Source organism: Ursus maritimus, unplaced genomic scaffold, assembly GCF_017311325.1.
Source record: "Ursus maritimus isolate PB19 unplaced genomic scaffold, ASM1731132v1 scaffold_11, whole genome shotgun sequence".
Taxonomy (NCBI): Eukaryota; Metazoa; Chordata; class Mammalia; order Carnivora; family Ursidae; genus Ursus; species Ursus maritimus.
Genome location: NW_024423453.1, coordinates 31,184,798 through 31,197,509, shown reverse-complemented (window position 1 = coordinate 31,197,509; position 12,712 = coordinate 31,184,798). Strand labels below are relative to the sequence as shown.

The 12,712-nt window shown below is 45.1% G+C and overlaps 1 long non-coding RNA gene across 1 annotated transcript; it reads right to left on the bottom strand.

Annotated features, from left to right (window-relative positions):
- Nucleotides 1-1,147: 1,147 nt before the first annotated feature.
- LOC121101862 lies at nucleotides 1,148-12,276 on the bottom strand. Its single transcript, XR_005833890.1, has 3 exons — nucleotides 12,080-12,276; nucleotides 2,452-2,908; nucleotides 1,148-2,151 (listed from the first exon to the last, which is right to left on the bottom strand). It is a non-coding gene; the product is annotated as an uncharacterized LOC121101862 (long non-coding RNA).
- Nucleotides 12,277-12,712: the final 436 nt, after the last annotated feature.

Below are 12,712 nucleotides of genomic sequence, written 5' to 3'. Positions count from 1 at the left end.
GGGGGGGGGTTGCAGTGGAAGGGAGCAATGCGACTTGTTACTCCAGGAGCCGTGTGCTTCTGTTTGTGAGATGAGCCTGGTTACCTACTCTAGAAGGGTCTACTAGATAGTAAGTGCTGGGGCGCCTGGGTGGTGTCTGCCCTTGGCTCAGGTCATGATCCTGGGGTCCTGGGATCCAACCTTGCTTAGGGCTCCCTGCTCAGCAGGGAGTCTGCTTCTCCCTCTCCCTCTGCTGGTGCTCACAGGCCCTCTCTCTCCCAAATAAATAAATAAAATATATTTTAAAAATAGATTAGAAGTGCTGCATTTTCTTATTTTATTTTTAAAATCCAGCTTTATTGAGGCATAACTGACATAAAATTATAAGATATTTAAAATGTAAAGTGGTGATTGGATATGTGTATACATCGTAAAAGGATTCGTCCCATGCAGTTACTTAACACGTTGACACGTGCATCTCCTCACATGCTTACCTTTTTCTTTTCTTGGTGAAAACTTTTAAGTTCTACTCTCTTAGCAAATTTCAATTACACAATAACAGTATTATCCAACTATAGATACCATGCTTCACATTAGACTTTATTTAGACCTTATGCATCTGATAGCTGAAAGTTTGTTGCCCTTCACAGACTTCTCTGTTTCCCCCACCCCCCAGTTTCCAGCAACTTCTTTTCTCTTTTATTATAGAATATTTTTAGTCTATTACAAATGAAAACTATACACATCTAATATCTTCAAACTACTATTGAATCCTATCATCTCATTGGAAACACACAGTACCAGACAGAGCAAATAATGTACCCATTCTACAGACGAGAAACCCATTTTTGCCAAAAGGAAAAAGAGATGTGACGTGCATCACAGAGCTGGCAAGGGGAGTAGCTGGACGTCTCCTTCCCCCGAAACATTCAAAAAGGACATGCCCAAAAAACGCATGTGTGGCTCCCTCAGCCGAGAATTCTTTCCAGGGAGGAAGTGCACCTGTTCTTACAGTGAACAGGAAGGAGGTAGAAGCACCTGAGGGGGAGTGGGGTGGCCGGAGACAGATTTTTAGTTCCATGTTTTGAAGGTCGATGCAAATGAGGGGAAGCCTACCGAGCAGCCATAAAACAGCGGGTCACAGAACCACCCCCTCCTCGGTCCCCGCCTCCTCCATCTGCACCCCAGCCTTCCCTGATGTGTGCCTTTCCTTTGTCCTGAGAAGAGACAAGAACCAACCTTTATTGCCTGTGCTCTTCTGTGCTGACACCTGGCACGAGTTTTTTGCCTACGTTCTCAAGGACCAGGCCTCCTCACGGCAGCTGTTTGAAACGTCATATGTGGAACTTGAAATACTAGGTTTAATAACCATTAGCATAGAAGATAAGCATAAAACTGTGAAATCTCTTTGAAGAGAGTAAAGCAGGAGACATGGTCTAATATTTTGAGAGGCTCGCTTTGGCTGCTGTGTGGAAAACAAACTGAAAAGGCCCAGAGCAGAAGCAGGTTAGCTCGGTGAGGAGATGATTGCACTAATCCGGTGGGAAGCAACGGTGATTAGGCCCGGAGGCAGCCTAGAGCCGGGGAGAGGTGGCTGGAGCCAGGATTTACCTTGAGGGTAGAGAACAGGATTTGCTGACAGATTGGGCAGGAGGGGTGACGAAAGGAAAGACCTGAAAAGTGACTCAGAGGTTTTGCCCTCGGGGATTGGAAGAAGAGCGTTGCCATTCCTTGAAATGAGGAACACAGCAGATTGGCGGGAAGGTGGGAGGGGGATCGGAGCTCCCTTTTGGATACGGCTCCAGTGAGTTTGAGGAAACCAGTAGATAGCCAAGTGGAGATGTCAAGTTGGCAATTGGTCATCAGAGCCTAGACTTCAGGGCAGTGGTCCAAGACGAAAAAAAATAATCGCTAGAGGGAGAAATAAGTCAGGATTTGGAGATAAGACTGGCAAGGGAGGAGGGGGGAGATAACATTGTAGATAGGAGAGTTAGAAGACTTCAAGAGTGCTAGTCAACCGAGACCTGGGTGGAAGGAGCGAGAAGTCCATGTGTTACCTGAGGGCAGGGGAGTCCCGGGCGGCGGAAGCAGCATGTGTTCAGGTGTCAGAGCAGGATGTGCTTGGCTTTTGTAGCAAGAGCTGGAAGCCCAGTGGTGTGACCAAGAGATCACCTGGTAAGGATGTAAAATCGGAGAGGTAGAGACAGATCATGAGTTCAAGTCCTTGCTCAGCCACTTGCTAGGCGTTTGACCTTTAGCAGATCACTTAACCTCCCCTCAGTTACGTTTTCTTCATAAATAGAGGAAGTAACGGAACCGACCACAGAGGAGCTTGAGGGGATTAAATGAGATAATGTTTATAAAGTGTTTAACACAGTGGCTGCAGCATAAATATTTACTGGGTGTATACACTTTTTTTTTTTTTTTTTTTTTTTTTTTTTACATCCTACAGGATTTCCGGGAGGTACCTACAGTTTGGGGATGAAGAATGTTGTCCACTTGGGAGTTTGGGGTTTGTCATTGGTGTTTTACTCTTCAGTCTCTGTTTCACTGGTCCGGCTGGCAAAGATGCCTTTCTGGTAGCTTGTCCTTAACAACCACAGCCACATAGGGGCATATGAGCGTGGACAGGGAAGTCCGGAAGATCCACAGTCATGAACTTGAATTACAGACGGTGGCTGGATATTCACCTAAGCCCTCCAGCTTCTTAGTGGTCACACCGGCTGTCCCTCCCACAAACAGCCGCACCAGGGCTGGCAAGACATGCAGTCAAGTCATCGCACTCCCACACTGGTTCTTACGAAGCACTCAGCAAGAAACCCAATCACGTCTGTCCTCAACCGACAATATTAGCCTCCACCCGGAATCGCAAGCGGAGCAGTGTCCTGGAAGTTCCTACGCTGAGCCTGCCTCTGGTTCTCCCGAGCCTCTGTGGGAAGGGGACAGTCAGAGCTCAGAAGGTTTGCATTTTATTTCATACGTCAAATATCACTGAAAACCCCCGGTGTAGGGACGCCTGGGTGGCTCAGTCTGTTAAGTGTCTGTCTTCAGCTCAGGTCATGATCCCAATGTCCTGGGGTGGAGCCCCAGTCGGGCTCCCAGCTCAGCGGGGAGCCTGCTTCTCCCTCTGCCTGCCGCTCCCCCTGCTTGTGCTCCCGCACTCTCTCCGCCTGACAAATAAATAAATAAAATCTTAAAGAACAGAAAAGAAAAGAAACCCCCAATGTAATGTTCTGGGTGTGCCCTGAGGCAAAAAGAATAAGCAGGAAGAACAGAAAAGGTTGAGGTAAGGAGAAAGAAAAGAGCCCAGAGAAAATGAGTTTTTATTAAGTCTTACCTAACAGTTGAGTCAATCTTTCAGAAAGGTCAGATAATATGCTAATGACAACACCTGGCCACGGCGCGACACACACCCTCTGCTGTGTTCACTGTGAGCAAGGTTCAGTCTTGGTCAGGAGAGTCTGACCATTGCACTTGCAGGATTCTGTGAAAAAGAAATGAGAACGAGGGAGGAATAGAACAAGCCAAGAGCACGTGGAGGTCAGGAGAAGCTGAAGGCAAACAACGCTCTGTCGGGGGAAACGAAGCTAGACTCTAGCTACAGCAGTAAGGGTAGACGTTATCCAGTAATAACGACTGAACAGGAAAAGAAAGTCCGGCATGAACGGAACTCAGTTTGGCTGAAACCAAAGGCAGGAGCCCTTTTAAAGGTGGGAGGTGCTAAAGGAAAGGCACTGAGCATTGTAAAGGGAGTTGGTCCCTGTGACTAGAACCTCCGGGTTTGTTCAATGGCGCTTATCCAGAGAAGAAACACACTGCTCATATGTTTATTACAAAAGGCAGTGAGATAAGTTTGAGCAAGGGGAGCACCAGACCACAGCAGAGAGTGACCTTATCCCCTTGAATGTTTGCATTGCAAACGGACAGCTCTCAGGTCCTTGAAAAGACAGTTCTAGGTGGTAGAAGATTTATGGCTCAAAGGGTCAGAGAAATGATTTATAATTAAAGTTTTCTAAAGTCACTGCTGTATGAGAGAATTCAGTGGCCTGTCTGCCTTTTACCAGTTTGGGCTAGAGCAAACGGCGAATTCTCCTGAATTCACTGAGCTTTCTCAAAAGAGCAGGCAGGCATCTTAAGGGGCCCTAGAATCATCCTAGGGATGTGGCCTTAAGCGGCTAGATATCATGCCAGTGTTTGTTCAAGTCTCTTTGTGTGGGGGCGCCTGGGTGGCTCAGTCGTTAAGCGGGTGCCTTTGGCTCAGGTCATGATCCCAGGGTCCTTGGATCAAGCCCCCCTGGGCAGGAAGCCTGCTTCTCAAACCTGCCCCCCTCCCCCGCTTGCGTTCCCTCTCTCGCTGGCTTTCTCTCTGTCAAATAAATAAATAAATAAAATCTGAAAGAAAGAAAGAAAGAAAGAAAGAAAGAAAGAAAGAAAGAAAGAAAGAAGAAAGAAAGTCTCTTCTCGTGTGTGTGTGTGTGTGTGTGTGTGTGTGTGTGTGCATGCGCGCACCTGGCGGGCTGGGCGGGCATGGGGTGAGAGGAAGCCTGCAGTTTTTATAGACCCAGTTTGAAGCTTAGTCCAGAAGTGAGCTCAGAGGAGCCTGACCAGAGTTTGTCAAGATCCTTGTTGGGATCCAGCCACAGAAAGTTTTCAAATGCCTTGATTTTTTATCTCCTTGGGCCGATAGTTTTAGTCAATGGTTTTATAGGAGGACCTAAACATATATTAAGCAGAAGGAAGAGATTAATCAAAAAGGGAAAATGAGATGTGGGAAAAGAGGAACCAGCACAAAGATCCGCCACCAGCTGGCTGGCTCTGTGCTGCATGTGAATTCGATTCTGACTAAGTGATGAATCTTGACGCCTTCTTGCAGCCTTTCCAGGTCTGAAACTCCCCAGTAGATCTTTCAGTCTTTCCTTCTGCAGGGGGGACAAAGCTCAGTTCAGACAGACAGGGCAGCTCCAGTGCCTCTGAGTTGACCCAAACAGTGATCCAAAGACCTAGTGGGCCAGTCTGGAAGCTCAGCAGTTTTTCCCCTAGACAGCTTTAATTCCTTCCGTTGCTCCTTCCTTCTCACAGCTAAAAGACCTTGCTGAATATCAAATCCCCTCCATTAGCTCAAGGAGAGTGGTACTGGGCAGGCTAAGGCACTGGAGGCCAGGACTGGAGTTGGCCCGAGGCCAAGGTTTGGTGAGAAAGAAGAGAGCAAGAACTCCATTCAAAACAAATTCTCGGTAAAGAAAGCAAGGAAGGAGAAGCAGACAAGGGAAAAAAGGGAAAAGCTCTCCCTGGGGCTATTGTGGTGGAGGAAGAGGCCTCTGACCTAGGAAGAGCCCAGAGGCTGGGAAGAAAGCCTTTCAAGGTGTCTGTTGGGTTCTTAAAGTAACCACAGCCAGAAGATCAAAACCAAAGAGCTAGTGAAAGGAAAAGCAGAGATTGTCCAGTAAACCTTCCGAGCAACACAACTCAGTCCTGCATGGATTTTTTTTTTTTTAAGATTTTATTTATTTATGTGACAGAGAGACAGCTAGCGAGAGAGGGAACACAGCAGGGGAGTGGGAGAGGAAGAAGCAGGCTCCCAGTGGAGGAGCCCGATGTGGGACTCGATCCCGGCACGCCGGGATCACGCCCTGAGCCAAAGGCAGACGCTTAACGACTGCGCTACCCAGGCGCCCCGGATTTTTTTTTTTTTTAACTCAGATTCCAGTTTTTATTCTCACAAAAATATGCAGTGTCAACACAAACCAATCTAGTCCCTTCTGGATTACTGTTTCCCAAAGGGAATTCCATGGGATTCTAGTTGAGTGGAACACATTTCGGTACTACAGAATTTTAAAAGATTCTTGTGAATTGCAAATCTCTAGATAGAAGATGGATGTGGTCTGCCATCTTTCCAAACTCTTTCAGAGGTGTCCTAGGAACTGTCGACCTAAAATTGTCAGGGAGCAAAACTTAAGCAAAAACATTTATTTGAGATCAAAGAATTGCAATTCAGGGTACACAGATTTGGGTAGCAACCTAGATAAGTGTCCCATTAAGGTGCAAAGCGAGGGGTTTCTAAAGAGAAAGGAAATGCTTATATACATTGTTTACGAAGAATTTTTGATTGGTGTTGGTGGCAGAGAGCTAATCGTGGCTAAATATAATTGGTTGCCAGGGCTATCACTGAGCAAAGTCTTTACTGTAGCAAGTTGCAGGTGTTCAGGTTGAGTCCTTGGAATATTTGTGTTTTGGCCCAGTTCAAAAGTTCATGGCTCTACCAGTGAGAACGTGCGTATGGCCCATCTCCTAGTGGCCTCCTGGCTTCATCTTAAAACCCCTTCATGTGAATTACCCCCTTTCATTTTACCCGTCACGGAACTGTGAACTAAGTACGTTGAATTAATATTATAAAGATCACATCTGGAGAAAGTCATCATACAGATGTATGTAGGATCCCATGTTATCATCCTGTATTTTATCTCCTTCTTTCATTTAAGGCAATGTCCTAATTCACTGCAGTGTGGAGAAACAGCCTCCTGAGGAAAAGACTGTAAATTCATGCTGAGAAACTTTCTGAGAAAAAGATTGTAAAATGTCTTCATCGATAAAAATTCCTTATGTATTAATTAAGATATGTGTTTAGCTGCTTTCAGTGAAGCCCGAATACCAGTCAACAGGGGGTTTATTTCTCTCTCATCTAACAGTTTAAGGCAGGCATGACGGGGGCCCAGGCTATCTCGGTGCTCAGCGATCTCTAGGACATGACTTACTCATTGCCTGAGATGGACAGCACGTTCACGTTCCAGAGAGCGGGTTAGAGGAAAGGGGTTTAAGGACACGTTCTAGAAGTAGGACATGCTATTTCTCCTAACATCCCATTGGCCAGTACTTGGTCTATTGGAAGTTCTGTTGCTGTAAAATAAGGGAATATTTCAATTATCTATGGCTATGTAACAAAACTACTCCAATACTCAGTGGCTTAAGACACAAGGACTTTTTTTTATTGCTCACAACCCTAAATCAAACGGTGGTTCTTCTGCTGATTTCCGGTGTAATTGCGGTCAGACAGTGGCTGCAACTATAATGTCCAAGTTGGCTTACTCGCCTCTGTGGCTCCCTGGCAGGGATAGCTGGAAGGCTGGCTTCAGCTGACAAGCACGGACAGCTGGAGCTTTCTCTCTGTGTAGACTCAAGATGTTTCCCTTTCTACAAGGCCTTTCCATGTGGTCTCTCCAGCAGGGTAGCCAAACTCCTTAAATGGCCTCTCAGGCCTCCCCAGAGTGCAACATTTTAAAAGCTAGGCCTTCCTAGGGCTTTGGCCCAGAACTGGCCAGCCTCACTTCAGTTGCCTTCTGTGGTTTACAACAAGCCATGGGACCAGCATAGATTCCAGAGGAGTGGAGTGAGAAGGGCATAGATCCTGGGAGGCATGGTTCCTTGGCGGTCACTACTGGAAGTAATGATTGAGTGAGTTCGCTTGCTAGGGCCGCCGTAGCAAAGTACCACAAACCACGTGACTTAAAAAAACAAAAACTTACTGTCTCACAGCTCTGGAGGCTAGAAGTCCTCTTGATTTTAAGACGACAGCCAGTTTGGCTACTTTCTAGGGCTGTGAGGGGAGGTTCTGTTCCAGGCCTCTCTCCCTGACTTGTAGATGGCTGTCTCCTCCCTCTGTGTCTTCATACCATCTTCTCTCTATGCTTGTCTCCATGCCCAAATTTCCCCTTTTCCTAAGAACACCAGTCATATTACATTAGGACCCACTCTTATGACCTCATTTAAATTTGATTTTCTCTGTAAAGACCCTATCTCATATAAGGTCACATTCTGAGGCCCTGGGGATCAAGACTCCCACATATGAATTTGGGGGAAGACACCCTTTGACCCATAGCACTGAGGAATAACTAACTAATGGTCTTTCCCATACTCTGTAATACATTAATATTTTCCCTCCCTAGCAATATGTTGATAATTATTTCCTCCTTGCATTGCTCTTTCTATTATTTCTTGAAAAAAGAAATCAGACATTTTGAATGTCTTTCTATTTTTTTTTGCAATATATAGTATCTTATTATAAATCAAGATCGTCACTAGCAACATAAACTCAATGTCACAAAAAATGATAGGAATATTCAATTCTTCCTTTGTTTCATCTTTTCTGTTAAAGAAACTGATCTTCAGCTTGGAAAGGAGTAAGAGAAATTTTTATTTTTAAGATTTCATTTTTAAGTAATCTCTACACCCAACATGGAGCTTCGACCCGCAACCCCCAGGTCAAGAGTCTCATGCTCTACCAACTGAGCCAGCCAGGTGTCCCAGGAGCAAGAGAAAATTTTAACCCTCCCCCAAAACAAGTGAGAAATTTAAGAGAAAACCTCTAAATTAATCTCGCACCCCAAAGGAATTAAGTTTCATCCTTTTGGGAGAACATACGGAATAAATCAACCTGTTGCTATAGTTATCTGATTATATCAGGTCCACTTGAGCCTGTCAAGTGGGTGATGTGTCCAAAAGCAACATAAATCTAAATTCCACAAGGTGAACTGCTTGGGGATGTATCATTAGTATCGTTGCTTTTGAATGCAAATGAGCAATAATGTGTTCAGTGACAGTATATGTTTTTATCACATACAGTACCTCTTCCGTGATTGATAACTAGGGTAATGATGTCAGTATGACGACAGAGTTATGTTGGATCATACACAGTTTTTCCTAGGCAAAGAAAGATGGAGGAGTGAAAATAGCATTAAGAACCTTCTAGAAGAGAGACAACAGTGCTCAGATCAACTGTTGCACACAGACCAGAGTCTTTTCAGCCCCATCAAATAAACAAATGATATCAGTGTCCCACCTCCTCCCTTCTTGCCTTGAGAGGTACATCCCCCTCTTTGCGCAGGTCTACCTTCCTGTGTCTACCTTAAAGGAAGTCCCCTTGGCTCAGAGCTTCACTTCCAGGTACAGAAGGATAGTGTTTTGGTGCATTTTTAATATCTCCTTTAGGTAGCCTCTAGCCTTGATGACCTACCTTCCTGGGCTGTCCAGGAGGACTGTTCTATGTAGCCAGGCCAAACTTGCATCGTAATAGGCTGAAGGTCAGGCCTGGAACAGGGGGGACTGAGCAAAGACAGTTATTGTTTTTGTTAGTGCTCTGGTTATAACGCTGCATAGCTTTTGAGTCGTCTGCCCTAGCCCACTTTTTCCCGTAAGTACCATTATTTGGGGAGCATGATTTTCCAGAAAATAAGATTTCTCATGAATGATTATATCTAGTAGGAGTACTAGATACAAAAATGGTAATTCTAGTAAAATTGTAACTGTATTTTGTATATGACCCAGCGTGTCTCCTTTTCAGAATCTATCTTTGAAAGACTCATATGGATACACGGGAAATATGTATGAAAATGGTCACTGCAGCATTGTTTGAAAGGGTAGAAAATGGGGGGAGCTAACTGTCTAACTCCCACTGGGGAAGTGCTTAAATAAAATATAGTATAACCATACCATGGAATATTATGCAACAGTTGTTTCTCTTTTTTAAACTTTTTAAAAAGATTTTATTTATTTGTTTGATAGAGAGAGAGCACAAGCAGGGGAGCAGCAGGCAGAGGGAAAAGCAGTCTCCCCACTGAGCAGGGAGCCCAATGTTGTGCTCGATCCCGGGACCCTGGGATCATGACCTGAGCTGAAGGCAGATGCTTCACCGACTGAGCCGCCCAGGAGCCCCTTTTTAAAAAAATATTTTTAAGTAGGTTCCATCCCCAACATGGAGCCCAATGCAGGGCTTGAACTCACAACCCTGAGATCCAGATCTGAGCTGAGATCAAGAGTAGGATGCTTAACCAACTGAACCACCCAGGTGTCCCGCAACATTTTTTTTTTTTTAATATGTAGACCTAGAAGGATCTCCAAGATACAGTTCTGAATAAAACAAAATAAAAAATAAATAAAACACACAAACAATATTATTTATTTCCTATAATTACATATATACATATGTATATGTATGTGGGTTTATGTGTGAGTATATATGTGTGGGTATATGGGTATATATATACACACACATACACATGCATACATACAAATATACAGGAGATAAAAGATCTGGAAGAATATGATTACCTCTAAGGAGGAAAAGAATATAAATTTGAAGACGGGGAGTGGTTCAGGGATGGTTTGACTTACTTACGGTTCAATTTCTTTAGCAAGGAGCCTATATTCATTTTTCTATGTTTAATAAAAATCCAATGTAAAAAAGGAAAAGAAGACGCAGAATACCATGGCTAAAAGCACAAACTCAGGGGCCAAGTTGTGAGTTTGAGGCTCAGATTTGTCACTTTCTGCCCACGTGACCTTGAGCTATTTATCTTCTTTGTGCCTTCGTTCCCTCAATAATAAAGTAGGAAAAGTAACTGTGTCCACCTCATAAGGTTACTATGAGAATTAAATTATCTGTAAACCACTTAGAAAATACCTGGTGCACGTAAACATGTTCGATAGTTATTTTTTAAATGTTTAAAATAACAGATTTAATTTTTTTTCCCCAAAATGTAAAGGAAAATGATAAAGGATGTGTTGAATAAGAGTCACTGGGACACAGCCACCATGGGAGGAATAGAACATCACCACCCACAGCGGTCTAAAACTCCTCTCCTGTTTAACTTGTTTATTTCCTCCCTCCCCGTCCTCCTTCCTGACTTTTCCTTACTGTGCCTTCTCCTACAGAGAGGGTCTTTCCCCTACCCGGGCACCTTCGGTTCGACATCTCCACTAACTATTGCAAAGGCCTAGGAGCAAAGGAACAGGCAAAGGGTTGCCTTTAGGATGGGGGGGGGTGCTGTAAATACATTTCCATTTCTTTTTTCACCTTGACACACTGATAATCTTGTCTTTTCCAAGGATGGTTGGTCCTTGCCTCAATGCCAAAGATACCAGAGCTGTTAATGGAGCTTCTGGGAATGCCAGAGGAAGCAATAGAAGTAAGTTTTTTCTAAGCCCTACCAGCCCTGCTGGTTGAGGTCCCTGGAGTGCACAGAGAAGCGTGGGGGGCGGGGGGGAGACAGAGCATCCCCCTGAGCTGCGAGTGCATGGGACAGCCTTAGCCCAGAGAAGATATCATGCCTATCGTCTCGCTCCCTCTCCCTCTTCCTCCCTCCCCTGTCACTCTCTCTCTCCCTTCCCCTCTCTTTCTCTCACTGTCATCACCACCAGCCAGGTGGAAGGGGAAGGGACACCAGGAGACTTCCTCTGCAGCAGCTGTCCATACAGAACAGGAGGAGCCCTCTCCTATCACACCCTGCGTCCATGTCAAGGTGACGCTCCTCAAACCGCTCCTGCCTGCTGCAAGGGGGTGAGTAGGCGAAGCAGGCCAGGGACACTGAGACAGAGCGAAGGGCCAGTTCTCGACCCTGCCTTAAGTTCCGACCCCTCCAGGGTACCAGCCTACAAACCAACCATCACCGGCACTGTTCAGAAGCCATTTAGCTTAATCCTTTATATTCATTCTCTGATTCTAGAGACTAAGCTCACCTTGTTTTGCATAATTTTATTTTACTACTTTTATATTGATAGGATAGTAAGCTAATTTTGAAGTCAGAAAATACTATTAATCTTAAATATTATTTATGGTTTAACTTATTGGGTAATTATTCTTTAACTTTTGCGTGCACTCTGATGATCCTTATCAGCTCATTGAACATTTTTGTTTACCTATTTTCACACTGGAAACAGAAAATGTTGTTTTTAGAAAGGAACTGATACTAGTCACACTCTACACCTGGGGTTATACCTTCTCTATACTAGTTGGCCTTAAACAGGCCCTTTCATAATTCAAACCAGATTGCCATGGCCATCTCAATGGACACCTAACTACAGTTGGCTGGGACACACTGAATGCTGTATTTTGAACCATCCAGGTCACTTAGGACATGCTCAAACATCTCCAAAGGAGATGTATGGAAACCATTCAAGTTATGTGCCATTTTGTTCTCAAGATCATTCATTGTCCCTTTGGAGATCGTTCTGCATGGCTGGGCCAAGCCTATATCATAACAGGCTGGAGAGTGGGTGCGCTGAGGAAAGAAACAGGCAGCAACATCAAAACAGAAAAGGGGACACACACCTCTGATGACGAATCTTCAGCAGCTCATTGGCTTTGGGGGGCTGCCAAGCCAAAGACCTCACTCTTCGGATCGTAAAGTGGCCAAAGACCTGAGCTGGCTCTGGAAGAGGCAGGTCCTAGCACTCTGGAACACCCATTACTGCAGCCTCGATTTGTTCTTCAGAAACATCACGAGGCCGTGGCACCCCTCCCCTTCCCCCTTCCTCCCCACCAGAGCCCCAAGGGGAAATGAAAGAGGAGCACACACCCTGATGGAGGAGAGAAGGACCAGAGAGGGCATGCATGGCCATAACTACCCACGTACAAATACCTGTGTGTGCTGGACAGCGCCTGGCCTCAGACTGAAGTCCTAAAGACAAGATACCCTCCCTCTCTTGATTACTCAAGGCCCAGCAGGAAATGTCCTTCACAAACAGGATCGCTGCCATTTCACTGAATGATACTAATAGCTGACATGACCAAGCTTTTCCTGAGTGCCAAGCACTGTTCAGAGAACGCTCTACCAGGCTCAAGAGAGGTTCAGGAATCCGCCCAAGCTAATAAGTGGTCCGGCGGGGATGGGACCCAGCATTGTTGCTATAGAACCAAATGCTTTTGACCTTTACGTTCTCCCTCTTTTAACTTCTCTTTACC